The following is a 19,332-nucleotide window of genomic DNA, read 5'->3' as shown; positions in this document are numbered from 1 at the left end:
CAGTCAGATTCAATTATCTGTTTATGAGGAATTTAATGATCCCTGATGTTGAACAGCAGACTTCTTGGATTCTCTTGTAGTATTAAGCTGGCAGGTTCTGTAATGTTCTGACCCACAACTTTTTAACAGAACAAGAGGGGTGATTAATGGCACCTACTGTTGGTCCGCATTCTCAGTCTTGCCCTCTCATAATATCACTTGGTTTTGCCCTCTTTTGACATCACTCAGTCTTCCCATCCTGTCACATTTCAGTCTTTTCCCCTTATGAGATAATTTTGTCTTTTTGTTGCTTTAATGGTGGTTGTATCTTTTCATTTACTCTGCACTGCACTTTGAGAATCTGAAAAGTGATCCATAAAATAAATAATGTAATAATTATTATCCATCCATTCATCCACTATCTATACCCACTTATCCTGGTCAGGGTTGGACACAAAGAGAATAAGCAAACTCCCCACAGAAAAGCCCAGGCTGGGATTCAAACCCTGGACCTTCTTCCTGTGAGGTGACAGTGCTACCCACTGCACCACCATGCCACCCATTATTAGTATATTACCAGTTACAGCATGACATAAATCTATGTGGCACTGAACTTGTACAAGAAAGCACAGACCTCTCCCTCCCTGACAAGATGAGAACTTGGCACATGTACCCGGCTTCAGCCCTGGTCTGTTCTCCCGATATCTCAAAGGAGGACATCTCACAGAGGCCATCTTAAGTTATAAGACGGTTTTGCCTGCTAAGCATAATGGGCTGTTAAGTTTCACTCACTGTGGCACAGACGTCTCTTGGGACCTGTCACATTTCTATTTTAGCGCATTTGCAGAAAGACGGCAGCTTGATGGGAAAGGAAAATAATAGCATAGAAATATATTATAGAAAGCTCTATAATATATTCATGGAAGCTCAGAAAAACTAAACTATATAACATACTGTGAAAGTACAATAAAAATAAAAATAAAAATATTAACATTATAATTTATGTCTAAAAACAGACCCAAAAAGTAACCTACAGTAGGTAACTAAGTTAAGAATATATGTCTTCATTGCCTACATGGCATTTGCTTCTTCTGTACAGTGACAAATCATGACACTCAACAAAAAAGGAAACAAGTAATGGCCTGCTTGCTATTGCAGATAAATAAGCAGGAAATGACATCACTGGTATTCATTGGATTCATGTGCTGTCATCCTGTATTTGATGTCTTATACTGAGAAGTTGTATTCTATCTAACCTACTGACATGTGCTTGTTTAGGGTCAAGGTTAGCCCTGCAAGCTGTTAGAATGGCTGGTGTGCTTGAGAAGTCATCTAGATGAAGCATTCGTAGTAATATTTTCAGTGTTAAATCAACTTGGATAGTTTATATTTAACTCTGATTGAATACATTTTTTTATCGAACCCCTGATAATCTTGCATTAACATTTTACTGTGTGAATACAGCTGTAATTGTTTTTCATAGTTTTATTGCGCTTGTTGATGAAGTCTGAACTAATATCTATATGTTCTGCTTTCTTTGTAAGTCTGTGACACCAGCAAGAGACCCACAGGAAGAAGGATGGTGTCAAAAAGATCCACAATAGATAAGAAATTACAAATACTGAAACGTGACAGCTAACTACTTACACCTCAACAGAAACCTTTTTTTAAAAAAAAATCCTTTAAAAGTCATGACAGTCGAACAGAAGAACAGTCTCTGTGGGTCTCACGGAGTTGAACCAGAGGAGTGATGGCGCTTGTGCTGCGATTTGATGGATTTTGTGTTTAACTAACCTTGACACTGTTATACTACCATGTATGACAATTGTTCTGCTACACGTCACTGTGCAGAAGCTGAGTCATCGTGTGCATCACCGCCTGGGTTTGAGCAGGGTGTTGTGCGTGAGTTTCTTTCCCCGCCCGCTGACATCACCAGCCTGTGCCGGAAATGGGCGGAGCCAGCACTGGGTCTCCCGGCCTCCTCATTGTGCATGCTGTGTGTCTGCAGTTCTGTCCGCACAGCGCCTGCAATGTGGAGGCCGAGGGCCGTGGAGCCGCTGCAGCAAGAGAGAGAGAGAGAAAGAGAGATCAGCAGCCCACCCAGACAGACCACAGAGAAAGAGACGGCTGTCCATCCACAGAGAGGCTGCAGTCCCATTGAACCCTGAATCCTCTATTCATTTATTTACTTATTTATTTATTTTTATTTTCCTGTTTGCCTGATAAAAGGAGAATTTATTTTAGAAGATACATGTTTAGTAGTAGTAGTAGTAGTAGTAGTAGTAGGTGTAGTAGTATTGCAGTCATATATAATGTATATTGTAGTAGTACAGATCTCCGTATCTGTAATGTTCAATATTCCACACAGTTTCCTTCTCTCTGCAGAGTGGGTGATTTTATATTTCTTGGCACATATAGTAGGTTGTTCCTGCAAAGAATTATGACCATATTATTGTTCTATTAGTACAATGCTAATGAGTGCTGGGGTACTGGCTCAATGCTATTTGAGTCAATATATTTATTTATATTTATGACATTGATTGATTGCTCTAGGTACTGCCGTAATCTCACGACTGTGTATTCGACAAAAAGAGAGAAGGGAATATTTTAAGAAATCTGCTTTACCGTGTTAAGAGGAGTTGAAAACACCTTTCTGCCGGTGTTAGTGTATGATGTTCTCTATGCTATGCGCAGGTGACCTCAGAAGCCCCATGTTTTCCTGAAATGAGGTGCACATAGTTCATTGCACAGAGGTGCATTTTGTGCAACTCTGTGTAGTGGACCACTTTACCCATTGCAAGAAACAATAAATCCTGAGTACTTTTTTGTCTGATTGTATTGCTCATCACATTAAATGTGGGAGCAGAGACATTTGAATGGCATGATGATGCTGATGAAGGTTCCTCAGTTGAATGACTAGATTTATTTAGATTTAGCCATATATAGTTTTGTTTTGAAAACACAATAAAGCGTCGCATCCTCACAAAATAATTGGAAAAGTATTATTCAGAAGCACAATGAAAGATTGACAGGTGAAATCCCTTGGTGTTTTTCTTGTCTGTCATCTTTACTGGGTATGTTTTTTTAAACGGTCTTAAGAGAATTATGGCCTTTATTGATTGCTCCATAATTATTCCAAGCAACCACTTAATTAGATGCCCTTTAAAAAAGCAAAGATCCAACCTTCTCTTCTTTAAGACAGAATACACCACTCAAGAATGAATAATGGAACAAAGCTTCAGAATCCTTCTGTTGTCTCTCTACTCTTCCCCATTTTTTTATTTTTCAGAATATTCTTGAAGCTTTTTTTTTTTTTTGTAGTGTGTTTATGGTGCCTGACACCTGTGCAGACAGGTGAAAGTTAGCTTGTTCCAGTTGAAAAACACAACTCGATCCATATCTGTCACTGTGACAGACATTGTCTTCCATCTGGTGAGACAGCCTGTCTCCATTTGACTGGCTCAGCCCACCGTAGCTCTGTGGGGGGGGCGGACGCAGACGCAATGCCAATTAATTCCAGTGCATCCCTGTGTCACTCGACGCCCTTGCATCCTTGTCTCAATCAACACCGTGACATCGCTGCATTTCTGTCAACACCAACGTGTATCTGTGCCTCAATTAGCATCGCTGCATTTCTGTGTCTCAATGAAAACCACTGCATCTTTGTGTCAATCAATACCACCGCATCCCGGGTTTTGAGGGGGGATAAGTAGTCAACTGCAGTGATTTCTGTCATAGGTGGGTGTTTTCCACATAGTGAGTTGTTGAGTGCAACAGCTTCCTGGGTCATGTGGTAGACATATAGGGCCTTGGGGTGTTCTAGTACAGGCTTGACATGGGGAAACTCTGGACAGTAGGTAAAATGACAAACATTGGTCAGCTAAATGGCCTGTTCTCATCAACAAATACTCACTTATAGTTTTTTTGTTGTTTTTTTGGTGCCTGGTGAATATGTCATGATTATTTTATGGTATTGAATCTTTCATGACTGTGCAGTCCAGGTCCTTTCGGGACATTAAGCTGGTGACAGGGCCAGGGATGGAAGAAGCAGGATTAATGACTTGCTTATAATTGATGCATCGGCCTTAGAAGGTGGCAGTTGTAGTGGAGAGAGGCAAAGGTGTTTTCACCAGATACTATATTGTAATATCACTGTTATCTAGGTGATTGAATATCTGTGGTCTGCCTGTGCTGGCTGTGCGGACCTTGGGTGCATTGGCTGTGGTGGTTTAGCTTGTCAGATCGTATTGCTGAAGAGAATCGTTGGCTGACTCTGCAGGTTTTGAGAACACATACCCCTAGTTCTCTCTGTTCCTAACTTGAGGACACTACAGTTGAATGACAGGCCTAGAGGCTTCATTTTGGCATAACAATTTGAGGTGAACACAATGTTAAAAAAATTAATTGCTTCCCCCTGTAAAGGATTCCAAATTTCCTTGTCCTTGTTTTACCCTGAGACATGATCCTGATGGTAGTAGTAGAATTTTCTCACCACTTGGTTTTCGGGACTTATCTTAACTGCTTGTAGAATTATTATGATTGGATCTTGTACATTGCACATGCTTTTTTAAGATTCACTATTAAATTTGTATGTTTGTATGAATGATGTGTGTATATTGTTATTAAATATATATATGCAGCTGCTTCTCCAATCATGATTGCTAAGAGTCATTTTCCATGTTACTTTCACTTGGCGGATAAAAATTTTTAAAAATTAATTCCTCTGACCTACCCTTATGTCTGTAGCGCATGATCTATTCGAGATAATGCATTTCCATACTTTTCATCCCAGTTTAATTTCCTCTTATTTTATGAAGCCATGTGGCCACCTCCCAACTAAGTACTTCCACTTATATATATTGTGTGTGGCCTTTGGTTGCAGGTGCTATAAAAAATCATGAATAATGGATTGCACTTATATGTCACCTTTCAAATGGCTTGATTGTGAATTGGAGGGGTTAAATGAACCAGTGTGAAAGGCATTGCACAGCAAATATTTTGCACCAGAAACCCCACCATACATCAGCTGGAACTGAGAAGGATGTATCTATACACTTTGAGATCGTTTTGTTTCCAGACAGGGAGAGCCAGGTTGGGAATTTGGGAGTTTGTATCTTCTTTTTAAAAAGGCTAGATTACTGAAATGTCAAGGTTCTGGCCTGGATGCAAATAAATAAATTTATGCAAGCTCAACTCAGGTTATGTGTATTGTATAAGCAACGCCCCAAAGCAGAGGCTTTTGTCTTGGGGGGTATGTGGATTATACAGCCGAGCAACTGTTGGTTTTGCCCCCATACCCGTATTGTTTGAATGTGTCTCGCAGGGCGTCAGTATTCCTTTAAGAGCCGTGCGTGGGAGGTACAGTAACGTGAGGCAGGGTTTTTACTGTAATGGCTGTTCTTCTTTCACGCTCCTTAGGCACAGTGAAAATTTGCACGAGCAAACATTTGTGCGGGAATAAAAAACTCTCATAGTTTGGCACTCGAGTGCCGCTGTCAGCACAGGACGGATGCTAATGTGCAGCCGAGGGAGTTTTCTCGTGTCGCCTCGAATAAAAACCCCCCTGACGTGCTTCCTTCGCGGCGCGGTCCTGGAGCGCGGACGTCGAGGCCGAACCGGAACGGTGCCGAGGCGGACCGGGCCCCGGGTCCCGTCGCGTAAACGCAAACCGTTTGACATTTAGCCGAGGGGCAACAAATCAGGATGTAAATCTGTCACACGCTTTGCCGTCAAACATAAATCGGGAGATTAAGAGCCTGTTTGTAAGGCAGGGAGTGTAAAAACAACACACCCGGCAGGAATCCAAAATGTGTACGGGGGTGGGGTGGGGGGGGAGGGAGTGGGCGTGGTGTGATCTAGCTCTGTGTGCCCTTTGGGAGCATGGATGGAGGGGATTTCTAATGAGACCATCAGTTAGAACATAAGAATACATAATGAGGAGAATGAGACATTCAGACCCTCTAGGCTCATCCTTTACCTACGGCCCATAGAGAATATCCAGCAGAACGTTTAACTAATTTCCACCTATGCCCCTTTGTTCTTCTGACAGAACTCATTCTGTTCTGCTGAGCCCAGAGAGGAACTAAAGCCATGCCGAAGGTGAAATTTACTGTTCATTTGCTGTCAATGGACTGGGCTGATACGACCTCCCCAGTCCGACTGAGAACCACACGGCCCCCAAAATCTGCATCCACCTTCCATGGATTAAACTTATTCTTCTTTTACTTTCCATTTTCATTTGAACACTTAATAGTCATTACTAAATATTGTAATGTATAACTGTACAGATTAATATACTCTCCAGCAATAGGCTTTCATTCTATATTCTGTGTTTTCATTAAAAACTTTGGTGCAGTAAATATGGTGAATGTTTACAAAAGTTTCCAAGGGAAATCAGATACATTATTTATCATGAAAGCCCTCTTGATTAATTCTTGTAGCCATTAGTCACCTCATAGTTTATTCAGTGTTAGTGAACAGTCAATAACACATAGGCTACTGTGCATAGATATTTTATGACACTTTCTGAGGCTTGTTTGTGCTAATGTGCTACCGCAGTTGTACAGCTTTTCCTCAACCAAATGGTGATGCATGCTATATGTTAGTCCGAACTCCAGCCCATCCACAGACTCTGTGTTTGAATGGAACTGCTTGCTGGAAGCTAATTAGCTTCACCCTGGGATTGTCCTACTGTTCAGATTTGTGTGTATCACACAGAGTTTTTAGCTGGGTCCAGACAGCTCAGAACTGAGGGGGCTGTGCAGGATTAAAAGTAATCCGAAAGAGGATGTCATTCTAGGAAAATTAACCGGCATTGCTTGGCTTGGCAAGAGAAATGTCTGATTCCGGTCACAGATTCTGCGGTCTTTCCTGTACACGTGGATTAAGGAATGCTGGAAAAATTGAAGAATGGGAAAAGGGGTTAGGGTTCGGCTACGGGCTTTGAGCAGCTGGATAGACTCACACTTTAGCAATGTAGCGCATCACCCTCCACACTGCAGTATCTGCCCAGGGGAATGCTAACACATTCTTTTTCTCCATTCTGTCCAAATATGGGTTGTGTTCCTGGTGGTGCTAAGTGAGTAATGGTGAAAAAAAAAACGCAAAGGAAGCTTACCTGTTCGTTGAGGAAAAAAGCCTTATCACAACGCCTGCTGGTCAACCTTATCTGGATGGTCTAGTACAAGATAAAACAGTAGCCAAATCCTGCACCAGTCCTCCATATCTGCCATGAAGATTCCCCCCACGAAACCAAACTGCAAGGCAGCCAGCTGTTTTATGATCTTTGAAGAGCTCAATCCCTCATGCTAATCAAGAAATTAACACATAGTGTAACACATAGGGAATTTAAAATGGATGACGCACCTCTTAATTAATTCTAAACAACCGTGGTCTGTGCTGTGTTTGTGAATGACTTCAGTGTGCTGTGTCTCTGTGAATTCATCATATGTCTTGAGAGTTGTTAACAAGAACTGTAAGAGGTCATTCCTGTTTGTGTCCACTAATACATCAGGGGCCCATTAATGTCTATGGAGCATGCTGAAGCAGTCAAGAAGAATGTCAAACACAACATTGAGTTTTACATTAGAAATGCACACTTCCGTGGTGTGGACGTATGTAGTGTAAATGCACGGATAAGAACATAATCTTCTAAAACAGTCCTGGGGGTCTACAGCTTCTGCAGCTTTTTGTGATTTCCTTAGATCTTAAGAAAAAGTTGGTAGACTCCAAGCCAATAAATGCTTTAAATTAAGTATTAAGACTCTAACACACGAATAAGCAGGGCTGGACCGGAGTTTGAGACCCCCATTCTAAATCAAGAGTTGTGATTATCATCACTACATTCCCCTTGCTCCATAGTTTGATAATGATGTAGTAAGGTATCGCTTCATCACTTCCCTAACCAATGAGAAAATTTAACTCCGATCTTAAATTTATTTTCACTGCTGCCGACATTCTAAACTGTCACTAATGCGTTATCTATTTTTATAAAGTAATTTTTCCGCTCGTCGCAATTAGATGAGCAATTTTGAAATACAATAAAGGTACAATAAAGGAATAATGGATTTACTCTTGGCTAGTGTTCCACATCTTCGAAGCTCTGTAGTTAAATCACGTGATGTTATAGAAGTTTCTTAATTGGCACTCACCTGAGTTGAAACAGCAACAGGAAAGACTTTCAGGTTCTTTAATGAGTGTCTGGATGTATCTTGATACATGAATCCTCACAGCTGTTACACACATAATGGAGAGTGTACTGTATATCTTTTTGCGGTTGTGATGTTCATTAACTAGTAGCAGGCTGAGCACATATTCACACTTTGCACATTTGCTCACTCCAAAAGCACATACACACTATAAAGCCCACCATGTAGTAGCATCTCACCAGAGAGGAAGTGGAGATACTGGAGATATTGGGGCATCCTGACAGGCTAGAGGAATTGTGTTCCTTATATCCTGCTTAAAAAACTACTGATCCCAGAGGGGTTGGGGGGGGTGTAGGCTCAGATGGCAGATTTAGATCAACGGAGAGACACCGGACCAGATTTACTAAAGGATTGCAACTGCTTTTCCAATGCAATAGCAGTTGTTACATATCTGTCGTGAATATCTATGTCGGATTTACTAAACAGTCAAAATCGCTCTTAGAATGTCTTTTGCAGGGATTATGTCACTCAGCAGTTTTCCTTTCATGCATAGTTACATTTTTTATGTATGTGTATACCTGGAGTATACATTCTAAAATAGAGGGTGGAGATTATGTAAATTTGGATAATTGAGTATTCCGTCTGATTTGCTAAAGCACGCATTAATTGCGCCTCCCCATTTGTGGTGAGAATTTTTAGAACTTCTGAAAGCAGGAGGTATTTTGCCCTGATATAGCCTGTCGCTCATACACAGGATGCCGGAGAAGGGTGTCGGTCAGTACACACGTCCTCGGCAGTCAAATCAGTTTGCCTTGTGGGCTGCATGTCCATTCAGTATGGGTAATGTAATTTTGAATGCAGCTTTACCTTCAGATACTCTGTGGCCTTCTCCCATCACAAATTAATCTGTGTCTAATGCTTCCACCCCCGCAGCTAGCTCATTGTGAAGGAATTTTACACCTGTTGTTCTATCAGAGTTAATGTTCTTTCCTAAGTTGGATCACCAGATGTGTCTTTTGCCCTCATAACATTTTTCTTTTTGAACGATGCCTAATTACGTGCCCGCCTTTCTTTATATCCTCTATACCTAATTAATTAATTTTGTATTCATTTTTTTTGTCACTCCAGATTTAAATCCTTTCTATTGGTGTTGTACTGCTATGCTATTATATACCAGTGTGAAGCTGTACCTTGCTGACCATAGATTTTTTTTTTCCCGATCCTGTTTTCTTTTTCTTGTGGTTCCCTCACTGCTTGTGCCTGGTTGCTCCATACCCATTCCCTAGCGCCTTGTAATCTGGACGTGTAAGCATCTCATGTTGTTTCCGACAATTTTATGGGTGTCTTCTACCACAGAATTGCGAATGAGAGGGTTGAATTTATTTGACTGCGTAAACAGAACAAGCCGTGGTAAATTGGTTGTTAATGTGTCACTGTCTGCAGCACGCGACAGATCCGCGATATAGTGAATGCTTTCTGCTACGATCATTTCCTTAGTAAATCTGGTCCACAGTACAGAAAAATAAAAAATACACAGTTAAGAATGTTTTGGTTTCTGAAACATTGCCATCACATCAAGATTAATGGTTTCTGTTTTGTACATTTGTCTGCTTTCCTGAATGCCCACAAAAGCACTCTATGCACAACACTGTAGATTCTGAGCCAGCCGGCCCATAACATGGTTTTGAGTCAATGGGGTGAGGTTGCATACTCAATAAAATCCAACAGGCTGGCTCTAAAGCTCTCGTTGGAGATTGTAACAAGTTAATGATTCCTGCAAAGTTATGGTAGACATTCCCAACATGTCCCCATTTTATCCAGTTTCCTGGATGCCCCTTGAATGTTAATTTTAAGTCGCAAAGGAACATTGCAGGAATGGTCTCAGAATGATATTCGGGTCACTCAGGTTATCTGTATTAAGAAAAGTTAAAAATTAAAAGTCATTCCAATACTTTTTTGATACTTCCTGAGACACATCCTGATGTTTTTTTTTTTTTTTTTGTTGCAACGAAAGCATAATTATATGTGGACTTCACCAGTTTCTATGCAACATGTCATTTTTTCTGTGATTTTGATGGAATTTGCCTGGAACAACGAATAAGACCATTTCGAGAGGATGTTTTCCTCATAATTTTAGTTATAATCTATGGAGAATGTTGCCTGGTGTTCTTGACGTAGTCTGTGTTAGCTGGGTGGAGATTTATACTGGGGGCAGAGTGATGGCTAACTCAAAAAGAGCAACACACTTATAGATTTGTTTACAAAGAAGGAAAAAGGAAATGACCGAAGTGTAGATATTGTGATGCCAGGAAGGGTGATGGTGCACTGGAAATTCATCACACAGGAATTTCAGTCCCCCGGGAGATTTGCAGTACCACAGACAGCGCCGGCCCCACTCACAGGCAGGCTAGCAGCTGTGGCTAGCCGCAGTCATCACAGCTGCTGCCCATTACCTAATCACTGAGCCTTGTGATGGTCTTGCTCCCAGGCCAAAAAAAGGGAGACCTTCACCTCCTTTCCTGGTACTGTGGTTGTTCCTGTTTTTTTTTTTGGTTTTTTTATTGTGGACTGTTTGACCTGCTTTGGCCTGTAGATTTATGTTTACTGTTTTCACATTTCTTGTTTTAAGAATTTAGAGTTTTGTTGCTTTTCAGTTGCAGGACTTAATCAAAGGCTGTAAGCTGTATATTTCTTGACTTTATTTTGTCTGTTCACCACATCACACAGTGGCTCACCATGCAGATACAGAGGAAGGGAGAGCAGGCAAATAGTGATGTGATAAATATGCACAGAGTCTGAGAGGAAATGTTCAAAATCGGGAAAGGTTTTTTTTTTTCAGATATTGAAATGCGCACTGACTTCATAATTCAGGAAGGACACTTTCGCACTGTTTCTCTCATAGCGCTTTAAACTGGCAGGCAACATCACACCTGTGATCTCTGACAGCTCCCAGGTGGGCATGAATCCGTGGGTGTCTTTCTTGAAATGAAAATGAATAAAACAGCGTGCAGTAACATAATAAAGTAATGTAACATAATAAACAGTGAATCATGGAGACTGAATTACACAAATAGGCAGTTAAGGGTCATCTTGCACAGATAATGAGCTCCTTTTTTTTTCGTCTTCTCTCATTCAGTAAAAGGTCATTGAATTCCCTGAGGGGTACTACACCTGGACTACATTGAAATGATGGATGGATGCACAAAAATTTTATTCCCTTATAAATACAGACTCTCCGACACGAGCTGATGGCCTGTCCCTCCCCCAGGCTTTGTGCTGTCGTGACTTTCAGACTTCTTCTGTTTTGGACCGACACGGGGAATGAAGCTACCTTCGATTTACACTAGTGCCCCAGCCCTGTTTAAGCCTAACTGGCTGCTGCCCCCCTCTGCACACGTGGTGGAGGGGGGGTAAAATTAAAGCGTGCCCGGATTGAGAGGTTACAGCTATGTGGATGCTAGTAAATGAATCGCATAGGTGCAGAGGCATGCTCTGTGCTTGTGCAAACAACAGGTGTGCGCACACTAGGCAAAGAGTCGTTTGTGTGGTGCCATTTAGAGAGAAGCCCTCTGAGCTCACTGACCACTTTTCTGAGTGGGCAGCCAGCTGTGTATTGCCCTTCACGTTTGGCCCTTGGTGTATCAGCTTCGGTGCTGAAAAACACTTTAGAAATACCGTGAACCCCATTTGTCGTACTTAAGATGACCAAAATGTGAGCGGCATAGTTAAAACTGAGGCAAAAGCTATTCATAACCAATTTAGACAGGCAAGGATCTGAGAAACATATGGCCTTGTGTAGGGAGCGGGGAGTAGGCAGTGTGACTGTAACTTTTAACGATGTAAAGTGAACTTGTTCCAATTAAGGAACAGTTTTTGTATCAGAGCATGACTATTTCAGCATGTACATTAGCAATGGCTAATTAGCCATTATAACGACAAGGAAGTGTGTGATTTCAGTAACCTAGATTTCTGTCTCATCACATGCCAGTGTCTCCCTGGCCTATCTGGTACCAAAGGTCTGCCTGCACAAGCTGCACATGGATCTAAACTGATGCACTGCAGAGGGAAAAGAAACCGTCCCAAGTACTTCAGAGGAATGTCTGCACTTGCCCACGCGTTCCCAGATTGTTAGGTGAGTTTCCAGAAATGACTATGATCACAGCAATAAAAATGGTGGAAAAAAAGTTTAAAACACTCCACTGAAGACTGAAACACATTGAACAATCTATGTTTCATGTCCTTGAAAATAATGTATTCATGTTCCTCAGACTCATGTTGGCCTTTATGTGAGAAAACATTACGGGACTCATGTGAAATTGCATGCGAAGAGAGGGCAATGGACAGGGAGCAGACCACTCAAACCGGCAGGAGCCACTGGCGTGTGCGAGCAACACTGACCCCCCTAGATTTCATTTCGCTGCACCATTCATCTGTGAACAAATGGGAGGGCCATGGGGGAGCCTGTGGGGGGTTGGGGCTTGACCCTGATGTTCAAACATTTTCCTGCTGACACATCACACTCATAGCGGTAGGGTCATTGGCGATGCCCAGGGAAACTGTTGTGCGCATGATTAATGCATGATTAATGCTTGAGTGCATATATTAAAATGGCTTTAGATTAAAATATCTACAGGAGGATTATACAACAAAAGTGATCATTCATCCAGCAATGTCATGGTTCAGCTATTTTATATTTGTAAGTTAATTGTCAGCGCTGGGGATTCAATTTCAATTCAGTCAGAAATATTTCGTTAAATCTTTTGTTATTGTTTTTTTTTAATTCAGAAATTCATTTCATTTAAAATGACTAAAATGCCTACAGGGTTCTATGACATTTTTTTCAGTCAATGAATGGAAGTTCAATTCATTTCCAGAACTGGCTGAATTGAAATGGAACTATCCCAGCCTTGCCAAGTATGGTTTGCCTAACCCTGCTCTCGGCCGGGAAAGACACATCGGAGTGACACTGGCAGAGCCTGAGGCAAACAGTGAGAGGTGACTGGAAATCACTGCTGCTGTGCGGGTGAAACTATTCCACTGTGGCACCCATTCAACCGTATACTCCATAAGATCGTTATTTGTGGTAATTACTTGGAACTGTTCCTTCTCTACATAAAAATTCAGCACCTGGGATGGAACTGCTCCTCTGGCAAAAATGACATTATTGGTGTTGTTAATGGTATAGCTGCACTCTTAGTTTTGTTCATAATTTAATGTTGCGGTATCGGTCTTGCATCGCTACGTAATCTCCCAAACACATCAACGCCCTTCCCCCTTCAAGGGGAATATCAAACTTATTTTTGATTGTCTCCTGGTTCAATCTACCGATTAAGAAAGCATGTTCAATTTCCTCAGAGTGAGAGGAAAGGACATAGAGATTAATCTGTCCATCGGTGATTGCTGCATTTAAAACCAGTCAACCTTTTGAAAGCATCCCCCAAGAAATTGCCTTTGATTTAAAATGTCCTTTAATGTGATAACTGTTGTTTTCCTTTTTGACCTCTAACAAACTCCTGAGAATGTTTCTCAAGATGATGGGTCCAAATACGTCCCAATAAAAATTAAAGGACGAATTGCAAAGTTTTGTATTTAAAGTGCATTTCTGCCATCCAGCATAAGCCATCCAGCAAGAGTAAGCCCATGCTAGTTAAAAGCACAGTTTAAATAAACTCCCCTTGATGTTTTTTTCTTTGAAGGGATGGTGTCATTATTAGTGGGAAAGCTAGATCTTTCTGTCTGTAATGGATACACTACTGTGACTCCAAGTGGCCTTTTCTGTTTGTTCCTTCTTAGCTTCTCCCACAGCCGTAGGCTCTTTGGATGTATCTATAAAAGAGCACTGCGATACCCAGGCATGCTTATCCTTCCCACCAATTAGGGCTGTTCTCTGAACTGCGTGGGCTCGTAAGCTTTCCGCAGGCAGGTGGGCAGTCCTGTCTCCAGCAAAGACCAGTCCTTGAGTTTTCTGGTTCACTCGTTGTCACGCTGAGTACCAGGGGGAGACGCCATGGCTGGGAACTTGTACTAATTAGGGCTAATGATTGTCATTGCAGCCAAGCGGCTAATTGTTTCACACCAGAGTAAGAAACAGAGGACGCTCGGTGTCCCTTGGTGGCCGGCATTGCTGAGCTCTCTTGGCATAAACAATGACACTTTCCGGAAAGGCGGGAGGGCGGACACGAGGCTTGGTCACAGGGGTCGTGGTCCCGGAAATGCAGACAGTTAGCTTTCAATAGATTTCTGGAGATTCTCACTTTATTAAAAGTCTGTGAACCGTGCTTTAGGCCACAGTGATTGTCATGTCAGAGAAGCAGCAGTAGACATTGGTCAGGTTCTCGTAGGGCAGTTCTCAAAACTGTGACGTATGACCCCCCCCCGCCCCCCCACGTTGCTGTTCAACCCACTCAACCACTTATAGTTGATGTTGCCCACGCATCTTTATTCCTTGGCAAACTAACATCACTGCAGCATTTTTGTTTTTCTTTTTGACTGTGTGTGCGCTAAGAAAAATAAAATTCAGAAGAAGGCTGTGACACGGTAGACAAATAGCTTTCAGCAGGCCATCTCCTATCGTAACGGGTCCCGTTAGATTCTCCACTGCAATTGCAAATTCCAGTTTTACAGAAAAATCTTTACCTCGCAGGCTAGTAAGTTGCTTTTCGAAATAACAGTTCTCCCCACCTCTGAGATTGATTTAGAAAGGGATTTTCCTTAATTTAACGGCTTTTGCCAGGCTTATAGCAGAGAGGTATGAGACTTACACAGGAGGACAGGAGCGTGACAGAATGGGGTCCACGCCTTCATTCCACTCTCGGGCCGGACCATCTTCGGTGGTCATGGACTAATGGGGAGTAAAGACAGCTAAAAGGAATTGCCAGGCCCGTGGTTCTGTGGAGCAGTGCTCTTCAAACTGATTCTTGAACTGCTTCTTCCTGGGGGACAGATTATTTTTAAATGGGGTCAACAGAGGCCAAACATTTTTCCGTGCGCCGCTTATGAAATATTGCATGAGCAAGCGGTATTTTGCATGCGTGCGTAAACAAAATAATGCGCCCCCTTAAAAATATGCGCGGCTATTGCTTATCATATCCGTCACAGGCGCAGCGCGCGCTGACTCTGCAGAGCCCATGCAGATGCGGACGTCGATGCGCTCGGTCGCATTTTTGAATTCACCTGAATGATTGTTTATCGCCCCCATTGATCCGGAGTGCGTCTGTGGCGGACTTGCTTCGGCCCCCCCGGTGTAAGGGCTAAAGGTGGCTGCTGACAGACGGCTTGTAATGACACTTCATTGCTTTCTTGGCACCGCGTCACCCATGCGTTGCCATCTCGCCGCTCTTGGCAGACGTATTAGACAAACCGGGGAGGGGAGGGGAGGGGAGGGGAATTGCTTGGGCAGCAACAGCGCTTCTTTAATGTGATGGAAATGGCGGTTCTTGACTTGTTTGATGTTGTTGTTTTTTTTTTTGATCGTGATTAACCATCACACCCCTTCCCCACCCCTTATGGAGCTAATTCAGAGATTCTCTCTCTCTCTGACTCATGTCACTCCACAGGCTCTCAGTATGCTCACAGGGAATTAGGAAATCTCATTTCAGGTTCACAACATGCCCACAAGGAATTAGGAAATCTCATTTCAGGCTCTCAGTGTGCTCACAAGGGAATTATAAAATCTCATTTCAGGTTCACAACATGCTCACAAGGAATTAGGAAATCTCATTTCAGGCTCACAACATACTCACAAGAAATTGGGAAATCTCATTTCAGGCTCTCAGTATGCTCACAGGGGAATTTGGAAATCTCATTTCAGGCTCTCAGTATGCTCACAGGGGAATTTGGAAATCTCATTTCAGGCTCACAACATGCTCACAGGGAATTATGAAATCTCATTTCAGGCACACAACATGCTCACAAGAAAAAAGAAAAATGTACACAGTGCTGACATTGAAAGACATTTTGATATTATTAATGCATATACAGAGGGTTGTTTCGTCCTTTATTATAATGTAAGCGAATTACAGCATTTCATGCAAGGCCAAAAAATGAAATGATCGATTTATTAAAATGAAGATTTGTTTACTCTTATAGAACCAGTCATCTGGATTCAGCCTATATGGCAAACATTTATATGACTTGGCACCTTCAGATGTTGAACTAAAGATTTTCTCTAAAGGAGTCAATAAGAAGAGTGTGTCTTTTCCCTCCTTCACAGAAAAGAGCCTGTACTTATGAAATCAAACACTTCCCATTTTCACCTGAGTCCACTGAACCCTGCACATTATTTTATTTTGGTTTGTTAGTGTATTGTTTGTCCCTCTGGTGAAAATGAAGATAATACAAGTTTAGATTTTTCACCCATTTTTTCCAGTATCTACAGTATTAGCATCTTCTATATAATATTTTCATCCTTCCTGTCTAAAATATAAGGATTAAAAGAAGGCAAGACTAAGATCCGACTGTGATGACCTCACACTGCGAGCATCTCGATAGAATGTTTTCGTGTTTGTGAGAGAGAAAGTTAAGAGCGGTTTGATTTATTTTTCAATTTGTATCAGTGTGTGGGAAGCGCTAGCCACTCACTGATGTGATTTCTTATAAACAGATAAATGCCTGGGAGATTAGAAGGCAGGCTTATGGAATTTGCATTGAATAGTCTGACAGTCAGACGAGTCAGTGTTGATCCATGCCGTCTTCCTTTTACAGTTTAACTTCATTACTGTAATCCGAGCATTCAAAAAATGAAACAAACCCCCATTTAATATTTGAGAACCAGCCAAGCAGAGCCTCTTGAAGCATCTTCGTATAATTTTAAAAATCTGTTTATTTAATTTAAAAGAATGTTAAGAACAGTGAAAGTTTTCCATTGCTGGGAAACATCAGACTTAAGATGTAACCTTGGCTCGTGTTCAGAATTGTTAGTGCTATTCAGTAATGAAACCATTCACTATTTGTTTGCATTACTTGACGCTTTTCAGCTCTCCCTTGTGATCACTTGAATTACTTGAACCACTAGTAATGCCAGACAAATCCCTGAATACAAATGCTCGCATCTATTCTCACCTATTCTTCTTTTGTACTGTACAACATTTTCTTACGGAACATGTCTAGTTGATCATTGTCTTGAAGCAGTGCTTTCGAATTGTCCCAGTATCTTAAGAGTTCATTGCGAGAGCACGTTAAGCTCGGGTCTGATTGGGGTAGCAGGGGGGGCGTTGTGGTGAGATGGCTGGTGTCTGGGCCAGGGGACAGGGCTCAGTGATCTCTCTCCCGTGGGCTCTGCTGCCCCAGGTCAGCGGTGGCCCCTGTGGCCCTCGTGGCCCTCCACACTGGGGTCTGTGATGTGCATCGCAGCACAGTGTAGCAGGTGTCACCGCCACCAGCTTTAGCGCTCCTGCAGAGGTGTCCTTTGATGGAGGGGCTGTGGAAGGAATTTGTCCTGGCTTTTTTTTCTCTCTCTCGCTCTCTTCACTTGAACAGTTTGTTGTTGCGTCCTTTTTTCTTTTTTCTCTTTTTTTGTTGCTTATTTTAAGGTGGAAACAAAAAACAACAAACCCCGGGGCCATCCAATACCAAGGCTGGGGACTCCCGGCTGTAGATAATGTAAAAAAAAAGCGGTACAGCTCCTGGCAGAAATGCCTCTGTCAGCGTGGAGGCGTCGGGCGTCGGGCTATTCCCCCGGCCGGCCCTCAGAAACGCAGAGCACGGCGTTCCCAAAACCCGCGCGGTGGAGAGCGGCGGAGTCGCCGCCCGCTCCGTCTCCTTCCTCCTCCGCTATAGGTCAGAGGCGGCGCGACCGCGCCGAAGAGCCCGCCCGCCGCGGGGGATCGGTGTCGCTCCCAGGAAAGGTCAGACCCGTCTCTCAAAGTTTAATTACGAGATTTTCTTCGACGCTTCGCGCGGCGTGCTGTCGGCCCCTTTCCGTTTGAGACGGGCCCGATCCCGCCGGGGCCCGGGGAGAGTTTCCCCCGCCACACCGCCGTTTTCCAGCCTCCCACCGCGTGTCCGCAGCCTCTCTTTTCTCCGCCGTTTCTTTCCCAGCGTGCACTGCTCTTAAGCGCCGTAGGGGGATAGGGTTACGAATGGTTTGGCGCCTGCTGCAGTAGAACGAATATGACATTTATTTTTTATTTTTTTGTTCCTTTTTGTTCTTCTTGGCATTGTCCTTGCATTTATCACAGCTGGCAGTGCCACACAAATCCGGCTGAGATATAAAAAAAAAAAAAACTTTTTTTATGGGTGAACACATCGCAGATGGATCGAATGTGCACACAAAAGGATCTGGGTTGGGTGCACAGCCTAAAAAGGTCCTCCATCAAATTCCTGCCACCTCACATAAGAGGCAAGGAAAAGGCAGGACTCCCAGAATTACAGTTGTTACACCCAATGCTTTTCCTAATATTTAGCATCAAATTTGAAATTTTTCAGCTTTAACGGTAGGGAGACAGGACGTTTAGTGTTGAGAGTAGAGCTGAGTAACTGGTCGGTATTCCTTTGCTAATACAGTATGTTACACTCAACAACCCTCATGGGCTACAATAACCATGTAGTTAACAAATGACATATACATGCCACATACAAATCAGTATGTTTAATATAATATTAAATACAAAAATGTAACACAAGTCCAACTTGCCAGCATAATACATACACAACAACAGAACTGAGGACAGAGAAGGCATAGGAGACTATCCTGTATGCTACATTATTGCCTACATCAGATCTTCTGGAAAAGAGAGCTTACCTACTTACAGTACTGTAGGTGATCATGATCTTCCGCATGTGTGAGCTTTTTCGTTGATTTTAAGCTTCACTGATACCCCCCTGCAAGGAAAACAAAACCAAATGAAAAGACCATTTACAAAATTATAAATCAAAATGGAGATCTTGCTTTGGCCGTAAAAAATGCCTGCCTCTCCTCCCTGCTGTTTCTCTCTCTCTCTCTCTCTCTCTCTCTCATCTCCTGGACAGAAAACCTGAGGCTTTTTAAATATCCCACTGCACAGCTGATCCTCCACGTTAGATTTGAGGTCAGGGAGGTCAGCTGATCACCGGTCTTCAGTCCCTCCAGCATTTTATGGCGACACTGCGTAACAACAAGTGCAGGGACGTTACGATTGGAACCTGCCGTTCCTGTTGAGATGGCCAGACACGGCATTGTGCAGCAGTTGCATGTTTTTTGTTTTTGCTTTATTATTTTTTGCCTTTA

General features: G+C 42.6%; 1 protein-coding gene across 2 annotated transcripts in view; it reads left to right on the top strand.

Moving 5' to 3' along the window:
* Positions 1-19,332, top strand: part of LOC135250230 (5-hydroxytryptamine receptor 2C-like) — a 63,990-nt gene that overhangs the window by 17,815 nt on the left and 26,843 nt on the right. The window contains exon 2 of one of the 2 annotated variants that reach the window (XM_064326318.1): positions 12,115-12,258. The exons of the other annotated variant lie outside the window; for it this stretch is intronic. The gene's annotated coding sequence lies outside the window, so the exon portion shown is untranslated. The remainder of the gene's footprint in view (positions 1-12,114; positions 12,259-19,332) is intronic. 2 annotated transcript variants of the gene reach the window in all.

The sequence above is a fragment of the Anguilla rostrata genome, chromosome 3, assembly GCF_018555375.3.
Source record: "Anguilla rostrata isolate EN2019 chromosome 3, ASM1855537v3, whole genome shotgun sequence".
Classification (NCBI taxonomy): Eukaryota; Metazoa; Chordata; class Actinopteri; order Anguilliformes; family Anguillidae; genus Anguilla; species Anguilla rostrata.
This window is presented reverse-complemented; position numbering and strand designations above follow the sequence as displayed.